The 12,218-nt window shown below is 39.9% G+C and overlaps 1 long non-coding RNA gene across 4 annotated transcripts in view; it reads left to right on the top strand.

The window, feature by feature from the left end:
- Window positions 1-11,022: 11,022 nt before the first annotated feature.
- Window positions 11,023-12,218, top strand: part of LOC105481026 (uncharacterized) — a 41,768-nt gene continuing 40,572 nt past the window's right edge. For 2 of the 4 annotated variants that reach the window (XR_011613085.1, XR_011613082.1), the window contains exons 1-2: window positions 11,029-11,394; window positions 11,706-11,826. This is a non-coding gene — a long non-coding RNA (uncharacterized lncRNA). Of the gene's footprint in view, window positions 11,395-11,705; window positions 11,827-12,218 lie in introns of all 4 variants that reach the window. The other 2 variants (XR_011613084.1, XR_011613083.1) reach the window with 2 other exon arrangements.

The raw sequence follows: 12,218 nt of genomic DNA, 5'->3' as shown, positions 1-12,218 counted from the left end.
GCTTACATCAATTTCAGATGGTTGTGAATAGCATCATTATTTTATAATCACCATCATTATTGTCGTCATTGTCATCATCCTGACTTAAATTTTTTAGTAATCTTAGAAAGGAACAATGACCAGAGGGGAATACTGTGTACTGTTCATTCTCTCTTTACCTTAGGTTGAGGAAGTCCACTAAAATAAAAGTGGAATGAATAACTCCTATCATTCCTGCTCAAAATAATTGGCCCAAATTCCTTTAAGTCAGAAGTCAACAAATTATACCTGCAGTCCAAATATAGCATTCTTCCTGTGTTTGTAAATAAGGCTTTATTGGAACACAGCCATACTTATTCATTTATGTATTGTCTATAGCTGCTTTTACAATACAATGACAAAATACAATGACAAAGTTCAGTAGTTAATGACAGAGACCATGTGGCCTGCAAATGTTGAAATATCTATTCTCTAGCTCCTCACTTTGCTAACCCCTTCTCTATGATCATCATCATTATCATAATCATCCCTTCCATTGTAGAAGTCATGGAGTATCTGAAGGTTTTAACACATCTTGTCTGATAACACCTTTCTGATAGATAAAGATGGAGAGAACTGCAGTGCCCAGAGACATCTCAGACTAGTGTCACTTCTCTATGAGAAATTCAGACTTAACATCCCCTTCATCATGGGACACTCAGGATAAGGACATCACTATGTTTATAGAGTGAGGCCTAGTGCTCCTGGTTGTCAGTAAGACTGAGAGGCATTAAGCTTGATCTATGAACTAGGGCGATTCATCAGGAAATGACAGTGAGGGCTGTTAAACTTGGAAACTGCTTATTAAACCACCTTGTGTGTAATACATTTGTAACTGCACATATTCTCATCCATCTGGAGTGGAAATATATAAATGAAGAAATATCAAAGTTGAGTATTAACCTGTTGGACTCTTATAAACTGTAGTAGCAGAATAAAATATTGGAAATAATTTAGAGCCTAGACTCACCTTAGCTAAAATCCAGATGCCCATTAGCTATGAACATTTGGACAAATTTCTTACCCTCTTGAAACTTCGATTTCTTCGTCTGCAAAATAGAAATGTTAATAGATAACATTTATTTTGCAAGGTTGTTGTAGGAATTAAATGAGGTGATTCCTGAATAATGCCCAGCACAGGGCAGTAGATGCTCAAAATGGCAATGGCAATGATTACTGTATTTGGCTTTAACTAAGAAGGCAGTAGAATTCTTTCCTAAGAAACACTGATTTTAATGCTCTTAGTAAATTGGGCTGATACGCTTAACAGTTATTTAATTTTGTATTCAACTTGTTTTTAATATTATACTTAAAATATTATAGCTTGCATTTTTACATCACTTCTACTCCCAAAGCTTTCTCAAATGAACCCAACATTTCTGTGTCTAAAGTAGGGCATAAGGGTCAGGTATTTGTCCATTTAACAGATAAAGAAAGTAAAGTTATACCTAGATTCCTACAGTAAGTGAACTAAGTTAAGGCTCTGGCTGTAGTGCCTCATGGCTCAAGCACTTAGTACTACCCTGGATGTTATGTAATAGTCTTTTAAAAGTCAACCCTAACATCCTGGGGAAGGCAGGGATCCCAGTTAGAAAGCTACACTATATGGAACGAAAGCCAGGGCAGAAGATGCTGAGAAAGAAGGCAAGACATTCAAGAAAGCAAGAATCTAACAGAAAGATGATGCTTCAGAATTCAGACAAATACAGCAGTGTGCCTTTAAAAAGGACCACGTCTATACTTCTATATTGCTTACTATCTGAAGCTAAGCCAGAGGGATGTACATAGTGAGATCTTTGTCTCATTTCAGGAAGGATACAAGATAAAGATTCTGTGCCAGTAATCTTCCTTGGATTAATGGTTTCTCTTTTATCTGCTGTATTTCTGCTCAGATGTCTTTTCTCTGAATGAGTCAGAGGAATGCAAATGCTGGGTGCAGTCCGCCTGAAATATTTAAATCTAGTTTTGCAATGTTTTGCAGGTTTGGAGGGAAAAATTACACACACACACTTACATATGATGAAGGAATGGCAGATGAGAATTACAGAGACATCAGCCAGCAATACAAAAATGTGGTATTTCAATTTGACAACAAATTCATTTTTCTTTTTCCATGTCTTTGTTTCTCCAGATCAACATTTAGATGCTTGATGTGAGTGGAAAGAATCTGCAAATTCTTTTGTGAGACTCGGAATCTCATCAAGAATGTATCTGACTACATGGGAAACTGATTTTATTTTGGCTCCTAAATGACAAGCCTTCATTAAGCAATGAGCATCTCTCTTCCTCTAAACAGCATTCTCTACATCCTTATAAAAGGTGAGACATGTTGGATTGTTGGACATGATTTGTGTTCATTTTCCTGATTCTTCCTTTTACTGATATACTCTGAACTCTTTATTCTTGCGTTCAGTCATAGACTTGCAGGCAGGGTCTCACTATTGTGACTAAGAGGGCTTCCTCTAAAAGGAAACCTGAAAGGCATTAATATTCAAATCCTCTGACTTGGTCTGCAGTGGCCTGATGGAGCTTGCACAGAGCTCCTATGCTGCAAGGGAACAAATCTTGGGAAATACAGCTGAGTAAATTGGAATTTAGCTTCTGTCCCCATGTGCAGTACTTAACATGAAACCCTTATAATGAAAGGTCTCTTCCAAAGGCTTTTATTGCTGCAAGAAAGAGTTCCTACAATGTGAACCCAAGGACAGAAGGAGGCTTTCTTATTTTCCTTTCCACCTCATGTGAAAGAATAATCTCATGCCTTTAGGACAAAGCCTTCTTTAGACAACAAAGTGAAATGCTTTCAACATCCATGTGCATCTCCCAACATCAATGAGACTTCTATTCACAGATGAAAAAGGAAGAAGAAAAGTGTTGGGCATGAACAATTGGTCAACACGGCATTACCCTCAAAAACCAGAAAGCCAGAATCTGAAATGTGAAACATCTCTCACTCCTATTAAATTAGGATTGATGAGTTCTCAGGGTTTTTCAACATCCTTTGACTTTACTTAAATGATTTATAACTCTTCTCTATGCCATGGTTTCTAAATTTTCTCCAAGCATGCACCTGAACTAAGACTGGGGAAGGCATGACACAAGTATACAAAATCATACTTCTTTTTTTCAAGGAGTTTTTGTAAATTGGTCTGTGAAATTTTATTCAGTATTAACTAAGCACCTAAAACGTGCCAGGCACTGTGCTAGATACTGGGGCACAGATATGAGTAAGACACAGTCCTGGCCCTCAGAGAGCACACACCTGGTAGAGAGAGAGACGAACCAATGTCTGCAATGTCATACAAGTGCCAGAGCAGAGATGAGTGTAAAAGAAGACCAACCAGGAGGGCAGATACACACACACACACACACACACACACACATATATATACACATATAACCTTCTGTATATATGTATTATGTATATTATGTATATATATACACATAACATATAACATATACATATATATACATATAACATGTAACCTTCTGAAATAGACCCCTGGGTCACACACACACACACACACACACACACATTTCAGAAGGTTACATGTTATAAGAAAATCAGACTTCAGTCTCTCCAAGTGAGATTTCAGTGGCATCAGCCTCTGCCTGGCAGTCATCTCTCCAACTCATTCCCCTTCTAAAAAACCATTCAAACAATAAAATACTCTGAGGTCTCCGGCAGCTGCAGACATGAATACAGGTCTTCTTTGGACCCCATTTAGTCTGTCAGCAGACTATCCGTTGTAGGCATCAAAACGAGAAGCAGCAGAACAGGGTACCCAAGTCATAGGCAGGGACAGTCTGTCTCAAAGAGGCTCAACCAAATTTCTGTCTAGCATGAAAATACATCCTGCCAGTACAGAAATGCAAAACACACTGTGAAACAACTAGCCATTTGTATTTGCATTCCCTTGGAAGGGTTCCAAGTGCTTCTGCCATCCTTTGTGTATTCTCCAGAACTGAAGAATGATCAAGGTATATGTTAGAGTCCCAATCTGAGTGGCTACAGCTTACCCACTGAGTCCTCTTAGGAAATCCAAATGTGATACACCAAAATGCCTTTGATCTCTTGACACCATAATTTAATGCATCATTTATGCTACAAAGAGAAAGATTTTACATCTCTACAAACATCCCAGCCAAAATTCATAGAGATTTTATATCTATACAAATACACCTTCCTTGGCTAGAATAGCATGTTGCTGAGAAGGATTTTTAGGATGCTGGTTTAAATGAGATGGAGGCTAATTTATTCTCTGAAATGATATTGAAGCTCTGCATCACACAATGTAAAAAATGACTAAGTCCACTCATGCATCAGCCAGAATAATTCTGGCAAAGTTGATGCTGACAGTATTTAAAAAAAAACAATGACGGAGGAGTCTGGCCTTGTTGTTGTCATTTTAATTGTCACTATGAGTGACGAAAAATGCATTTCCTTCTCCAGCATACATATCTCTCAGCTCTGCAATACCTTAACTGGGTCTGTGTCACTCAAGGGTGTGATTAAAAAATAAAAAGGAAAGGAAGTGTATATGTAAGATGTAAGAGGAAGAGGGAGTGTGGAGAGGAAGAGGGAGTGTGGAGAGGAAGAGGGAGTGTGGAGAGGAAGAGGGAGTGTGGAGAGGAAGAGGGAGTGTGGAGAGGAAGAGGGAGTGTGGAGAGGAAGAGGAAGAAAGAAGGGGAGAAGAAGGAGAGAGACAAAGAAAGAAAGAGCCAAGTGAGCAATAGAATCTGAGTGAGAGAATGCGACAAAGTTAGAGAAAAAATGATATACAAACAAGGATTGTTTTGGATGGCTCTTCCTGAATATCAAACAAAGGGTGCTGTTAGTAATCTCATGAAAAAGGCTAGTTTTTTTGCATCAAATCAAGAAACCTGCAATGTTTCCAAGATCTACTCAGAGTTTTCAGGCAAGACAGCCCAGAATTTCTTGTTAAAAGCTTAAGGGCTCAATTTATGCTAAGCATTCAAGGAAATGTCTCATCCAAACAGAATATCATTTTTCATATTAAAGAAGCAAACCAATCTCAGAGCATAAATGTTATTATTCACAGTCGCAAAGGAAAATGGCATTTACATTCTCTTCTTTCATAGGGAAGGAAGAAGGAGATGCTCCCTTCTTTGGGGCCAGAAGAGAGCTCAGAAATCCTATTTCTCCTCCTGAAAGAAATACATTTTTTTCCTCAACCCCAATAGGTGAGTCCACAAGCCTCCCCCAAGGCATTGATTGCTTTGATGGGTCAGTGTACAGTATGCGCATGTTGCTTTTAAACATATGTTTGGGGGGAAGAATCAAAGCTAATTTCAGTGTGTGAAAAGCTAGCAGATTCCATTAGTGATTGTGACTTTACTTCAAAGTGATAAGGCTGCTGGATGCAGGTTCTCAGAACTGAATGTCCAAATGGAAATTTATGATGTAGAACTTCAGTTTTATCAACTATTGGAGTCAACACACATACAAAAGAAGAAATACTCCATTTTTCCCCTAGCAGAAATTTTAAGGTTAATGCAGTGAACCTGTTGTGCTTTTTTTTTCATTTTCTCCCTAGTTTTTTCTTCTTGAAAACTTGTTACAGTGGGGATTAGGGTCACTGGAATCACCATTTCTGGTTTTCTTATTGATGGATCTGAAAGAACGCACATTACATGACACCCCTCCCATAGCCTCTTCTACAGATGACCATGGAAAACTGCCAGAAATAATTCAAATGGGATTAGACTACAGCCCTGAACTCTCCTTACAACATTGATATCTGGTAGTACTCTTAATGATCTTGGTGTCAAATCCCAGCAAGTCATCTCCCACCTTTATGGATAACAACCCCAAGTAGAAATTTGAAGAGAACATGGTCATTGATACTCAATGGATATTATTACACTCAAAACACAACAAATCCATAAATGTACATAAATAGACAACTAATATGTCCAAAAGAAAAAAAAAATATATGTACTGCTAAATCCTCAAAATAGAGCACACTTTTTAAAGAAACTTTGTTATAAAACAATATTTGCTGTTTCCCCTATAAAACTAGGTGGTCTCCATTTAATGAGATATGAATTTTTTTTTTTTACAACATTTACCTTACTCAGGATATGAAGAGTTAAAAACCGGATCCACCAGTTTCATAAGAAAAGAAGTCAGGACTCACGCCAGTTTAACATCATTTCAGGCAGCGTAATAATACCCTTCCCTGTTCTATGTCCAGGAAAGGGAAAACAGAGTCATTGAGAGTGATACTGGAGTCCTTCCTTGTTTTATTTGGACACAGTTCCTCAGCAGCTATTGTTTGCTGTGTGTTCAAGCACAAGTTGCTATAATCAGTGGAAGAAAATGTAAAGACAAAGAGTGGCATGAGATAACTAAATTCTACTGAGTGTCTACCATGTGCCAGGCACAGTTGATTATCTGTTTCAGTTCTCATAGATATCTTGTGAAGTACATTCTCATTCAAATACCCATTTTACAGATGATGAAACTGAAACTCTAACACTTGCCCAGGATGGTATAGCTGGTAGTCGGTGTAACAGCAAATAAACTCAGACCCATCCCATCTGATTCTAAATCCCATGTTCCAGAAGACAATAGAGCAATGGTATTCAAACTGTGTGCCAGTGTGTTAGGGGTTCTGTCAATGTTTCATTTACACTGTTTTCCTCAAAATACATTTTAAAATATCTTAAAACTATAATTTTTAAAAGGTAATTCAGTCAGGCACAGTGGCTCACACCTGTAATCCCAGCACTTTGGGAGGCTAAGGTGGGTGGATGACCTAAAGTCAGGAGTTCTAGACCAGCCTGGCCAACATGGAGAAACCCTGTCTTTACTAAAAAATACAAAAAATTAGCTGAGCATGATGGTGGGCGCCTGTAATTCCAGCTACTCGGAAGGTTGAGTCAGGAGAATCACTTGAACTCGAGAGGCAGAGGTTGCGGTGAGCCAAGATCGTGCCATTGCACTCCAACCTGGTCAAGAAGAGCAGGACTCCGTCTCAAAAAAAAAAAAAAGAAAGAAAGAAAGAAAAAGAAAAAAGGTATATTCGAGTGTCCTATATTCAATGTCCCTTTTGGAGACTACCAGGATATTAACTTGTTTCCTCATTGGCTGTGTAAAATACTGCTTTTACAACATTCAACATTTCATATGTTGAATTTTGCATAGAATTTGCATCAACTAGGCCGGGCGCGGTGGCTCAAGCCTGTAATCCCAGCACTTTGGGAGGCCGAGGCGGGTGGATCACGAGGTCAGGAGATCGAGACTATCCTGGCTGGCATGGTGAAACCCCGTCTCTACTAAAAATACAAAAAAAAAAAACTAGCCGGGCGTGGTGGCGGGCGCCTGTAGTCTCAGCTACTTGGGAGGCTGAGGCGGGAGAATGGCGTGAACCCGGGAGGCGGAGCTTGCAGTGAGCCGAGATCACGCCACTGCACTCCAGCCTGGGAGACACAGCGAGACTCCGTCTCAAAAAAAAAAAAAAAAAAGAATTTGCATCAACTAAAAGACAAGTTTGAAAATCATTGCTCTAGGGCATGCATTCTCAGTAGGGGCCAGTATAACTACCAAGGGGATGAAATTTGGTTCTTGAAGGCCAAAAACCTTAGATATTACCATGGTTTGCTCCCTGCTTCCCAAAGGTCATCGTACATAAAGAGGTATCCAGTATTTCTGTGGGATTAAAATTTCACAGGGCCCTCCCTGTGAAATTTAAGGTATTAAGCAAAAATATTTAAGACATTAGCAAAAAAAAGTCTTAAAAGGCTGTTTATGAGGGAGATAATGAAAAAAACGTTGAGAAACACTGCTCTAGAGTATTAAGAATTTCAGGGAATTTGAAACAGAGAAGAAGGACAGCTTGGTCCTCACTTGGCCTGGGCAGCCCACCTACTTGAATTGTAATCCTTTGGGGAGTTCTCCTTGGATGCTGTCCATTGTTAACAAGCCTGGCTTGTTTGGAACCTTAGAATTTTCTATCTGTAAAATGGTTTTACAAGTTCCAATCCCTCTGTGTCTGGGATGAGATTTAGCAACTTGAGCCAGCCCCCCTCATCATATAGAAGGAAAAAGTGAGGTCTGGAAAAGGAAAGGATTTGCCCAAGGACATAGAACTATTTGTGCCAATCAAAACTTAAACCTAGAACAGTACCTTACACAGGGAAGGTGCTCAAAAAGTCTTTTGTCAAATGAGTGAGTAAAGGGACAAATGACTTCAATTTAACCAGGAGATTTAATTGGGAAGATCGGATATAAGAATATTTTAAACCAACTGTATGCCACCAACTGACAGGGAGAAAGAAGGGAAAAGGAAAACCCCTGACTAAATAAATTTCCCCAGTGGGTAGGCCTCTAAGAGTCATGTCACACGTCATAGCCCCAGCTGAAGCAGAACAGTGTTGGGAGTCAATGCAAGTGAGTTCTTCCTCTGGCTGACCCAACCAAAGATCTTTCCTTTGTTTGTTTGTTTTCCTTTCTTTAATGCTCTTACAATACTCCTAGCGTAGTACCATCTGCTGAAGCGGGATGAACAGGTAGCTTTAAAATGATGATAGCTCTGGGAAATGATAATCACTAGGTCATAGAAAGCTGCACTGCAGTGTATAAATAAGATAAGTAAAAGTGCTGAGGACTGCATGTTTGCTTTAATAAAATGTGTTTTCCTTTTTTGTGGAGAATGCCTTTCTCAAACGCCTGGGGAGAGAAGCTGAACTATAGACCAGAAACATGCAGACGGTTCCAGAATCTGGCAATGAGGGTGGGATCAGAGGGGAGAAGGATGAAATATTACCTACTGAGACACAAAAGGAAAAGGGTTGGACCAGAGCCTTTGTGTTGAATTGCTGAAGCAATGGAATGAGATAAGAACTTCCAGGTCTAATTCCAAAGCTCCCTTTGGTAGAGGCAATATGCTGCAGTGAAAAGAGCAAGGGTTTGGGTTACAGCACAGCTCTCAACTAACTATGTGACCTTAGGAAACTCAATCTCTCTGAACCTTGATTTTCTCATACATAAAAAGGAGATAATTATCTTAAAGGGATATCGCAAGGTTTAAGTTAGAGAATATATGTAAAGCACCAACCATAATGCCTGATATACCTTGTGTTTAATAAATGGTGCTGGTGATGATGCAGTGATGAGGATGCAGATACGCAGATGATGATGACAATGAAGATGATCCACAGGCCTTCTCTAGAGAGTAGTAGCTGCATGTACATACTGAGTCCTGAAAATCATCAGTGGTTTAGAAGTTACCATGCCCTGTGAGATATGCTATTGGAAAGTGTAATTCAGAGAGCGAGAATTCCCTTTGCGAAGGGTTTCAGTGAGTAAGAACCAAACCTAAAAAGATGTGCAGCTTCTGAATTTTTGCATACTGTCTTACTTGGGCTTTCTGCAAATCCAAAATATTTTCACTGACATTTTCACATTTTATTCCCACACCAGCAATGTAAGGTTGCCAGCGTACATACTAGATGCCCATTTGACAGATGAGAAAACCTGAGGCCTCAGGAAGTTTAAACCATTTAGTTACTAGCACGGCGTCGTACAGTGAGAAATGGTACCTGGACTGAAAGCCTGGTTGTCTGCTTTCTACTCTAATGGTACAACATGCCAATTATTTAAAAATTTCTACCTGGAAAGAAATGTGGAACACACGCAGGTCTGGTGCAGGTGCAGGTGCGCCCTCTCTGCATCCCTAATGCATAGCCATCTATCCCCCCTACCTGATCATTTCCACCTGAGTCAACATAGCATTCTCATTATTGATCCACCCACTCTGTCCTCCATTCCTGACTCAAAGTAGAAAATCTAGGGGAGACTAATGAAAGAATCCTTCCTCTCGAAAACTAATAAAGTGAGATGTCTATCAAACCAGATACATAAATGGCATCATCCAACCATTGTGCAATTGCCGGGGAAGCAAGACTGAGCTCTGGAGGGCTTTGCTGTATCTCAACGGACAAAGTAGAGCTGAGTTCTGTCTGCAAAATTTCAACCCTGTTGGGGATACTGTCTCTACCCTCAAACACATTTCTGAAGGTATAAATGATGTATCTTCCTTCTCACAACAGTCCTATGAGGAAGATGGGGCTGTCCTTTTTCTTCAAGTGGGGAAACAGGAATCATAAATCAGCCACCATATGCAGGAACACAATACTAGCTCATTGGAAAGCCAGGTCCTAAACACAGATTTCCTCACTCTAGTCCTATCTTCTTTGTGCTATACTAGATTGCTGCCTCTATCAATTAGAAATCTAGCAGCAACAGAAAATCCAAAACCCAAATCCGCTTGAACAACAACAACAACAACAAAATTTGTAAATAAATAGTTCAAGGAATAAGTCTGGTTTCAGGCCCCAGGTAAAAATCTGGGGTAGCTCCAACTTCAAGCCTTACATAGCAGCTCCCTAGTGACCACAAGTTCTCCTCTCACAGAGAAGACAGTTCCATGCTACAAATCCTCTTATTACCACCTTCCATGGGGAAGAGAGCATTTATGTCCCTGCATTTCCATGACAGGTGGTGAGCTTTACTCTAGTTAGATCAGCTTAAATCATGTTCCCATCGCTACACAATCATGATAGAAAGAAGGACAGGACACTTTGATGGGCTAATCAGGACCCACCACTGGAGTTAGGGTGAGGTCAACCCCACTCAGTCTACATGAATGACTATGGTGGAGAGGTGCTCTCTCAGTGGAAATTCAAGGTGCTAATAGCAGGAAGGAAAGCTAATAGAAACTGGGCAGGGACTCCATAATGACAATCTTTTAATTCCTACCATGTGTCAATTGCACTGCCAGTCTGGAAGTCAACTTTTAAAAAGAAAACACCAATGTCTGCCTAGGCAGAGTTCAGTCTGGCATACCTTGACCCAATGGTAGAAAATAGATGTTGTCTTAGTAAGTTCAGGCTGACAGAATACATAGAATGGCATGAACAATGGACATTCACTTCTCACAGTTCTGGAGGTTGCGAATTCCAAGGTCAAGGTGCCAGCAGCAGATCTGGTGTCTGGTGAGGGGTTTATTCCTGGTTCGCAGACAGTCATCTTCTTGTTATATCTTCACATGATTAAGACAGAGAAAGCAAACTTCCTCATGTCTTTTTATAAGGGCACTAATAATAATGAGCACTCCATCCTTATTACCTGATTGCCTCCCCAAGGTCCTATTTCCAAGCACCATCCCATTAAGGGTTAGGATTTCAATATATGAATTTGAGAGGGGACGCAAACATTCAGACCACGGCAGACAGTTTCACTGCTGATGGTACTTTCAGTCACTTCCCTAATGTAGCCTCTAGCTCACCTAAATTGCTCTCCTGTCCAGACAGAGTCTGAGCCAGGCTGGTGAGAGAAACAATGGAGTGGTAAGTTCAAGTTGTTTTCTACCTACAAGGCAACTAGATTTATGTCTTATATAGTAAAAGGGGCAGTATGGTACAATGGTGAAGAGGGCAGGCTATAGAGTAAGACTGCTTAAGTTTGAATCTTGAGTCAACCACTTCCTAACTGTATGTGCTTGGGTGAGTTATTTAACCTATCTGTTCTCCAGATAGGTTAAATAGTAAAGTAGTAGCAAATACTTCATTCTGCCATTATAATGTGAAGCCAGGCATAGATGATACCTGAACAAATGAATGTGACTCTGTTCCAGTAAAACTTTCTCCTTTTGACACAGGGTCTTGTTCTGTTGCCCAGCCTGGAGTGCAGTGGCACAATCACAGCTCACTACAGCCTCGACCTCCTGGGCTCAAATGTTCTTCTTTACCACCTTGGCCTCCTAATAGCTGGGACCACAGGTATGCATACCCAACTAAGTTTTTTTGAAATTTTTTGTAAAGATGGACTCTCACTATGTTACTCAGGTAGTCTCAAATTTCTGAACTCAAGTGATCCTACTGCCTCAGCTTCCCAAAGTGTTGGGATTACAGTCATGAACCACGTGCCCAGCCCCAATAAAACTTTATTTATACAAATAGGCAGCAGGATAGATTTTCCTGACATCAAGTAACAACTTCATATGACAGCTAATGTTAAAAAGCCATAGCAAATAGCATATAACTTTATTTATTATTCTCTTCCACACAAAATTCCTCTCTCTCAATAGATTCTACTTCCACCCCTTTTTGACTATGCTGATCATAGATTTATTATTTCAGATATGTACACATGAACTGTTTGTCTTAATTTC

Source organism: Macaca nemestrina, chromosome 14 (assembly GCF_043159975.1).
Source record: "Macaca nemestrina isolate mMacNem1 chromosome 14, mMacNem.hap1, whole genome shotgun sequence".
NCBI lineage: Eukaryota > Metazoa > Chordata > Mammalia > Primates > Cercopithecidae > Macaca > Macaca nemestrina.
The sequence above is the reverse complement of the archived record's forward strand: the minus strand, read 5'-3'. Positions and strand labels throughout refer to the sequence as shown.